Source organism: Engystomops pustulosus, unplaced genomic scaffold (genome assembly GCF_040894005.1).
Source record: "Engystomops pustulosus unplaced genomic scaffold, aEngPut4.maternal MAT_SCAFFOLD_514, whole genome shotgun sequence".
Lineage (NCBI taxonomy): Eukaryota > Metazoa > Chordata > Amphibia > Anura > Leptodactylidae > Engystomops > Engystomops pustulosus.
The window spans coordinates 37,501-38,103 of NW_027285393.1; positions in this window are offsets into that span (position 1 = coordinate 37,501).

A 603-nucleotide genomic window follows, 5' to 3' on the forward strand; every position below is an offset into this window, starting at 1 on the left:
ATGACGTCAGCGGGAGCAGCCGCTCGGCCGTATCCGGCGGCATGTCACTGTTCCCCGGCCAGACTTGGCGGCAAGTCCCGGGGACGAACAAGCCCATGGAAGTAGGGGCTCAGCGGGAGCAGCCAGTTGGCCTATCCGGCCACATGTCACTGTCCCCCGGCCAGACTTGGCGGCAAGTCCCGGGGAGGAACAAGCCCATGGAAGTAGGAGCTCCGACTTCCAAAGTGATGACGTCAGCGGGAGCAGCCGCTCGGCCGTATCCGGCGGCATGTCACTGTTCCCCGGCCAGACTTGGCGGCAAGTCCCGGGGACGAACAAGCCCATGGAAGTAGGGGCTCAGCGGGAGCAGCCAGTTGGCCTATCCGGCCACATGTCACTGTCCCCCGGCCAGACTTGGCGGCAAGTCCCGGGGAGGAACAAGCCCATGGAAGTAGGAGCTCCGACTTCCAAAGTGATGACGTCAGCGGGAGCAGCCGCTCGGCCGTATCCGGCGGCATGTCACTGTTCCCCGGCCAGACTTGGCGGCAAGTCCCGGGGACGAACAAGCCCATGGAAGTAGGGGCTCAGCGGGAGCAGCCAGTTGGCCTATCCGGCCACATGTCA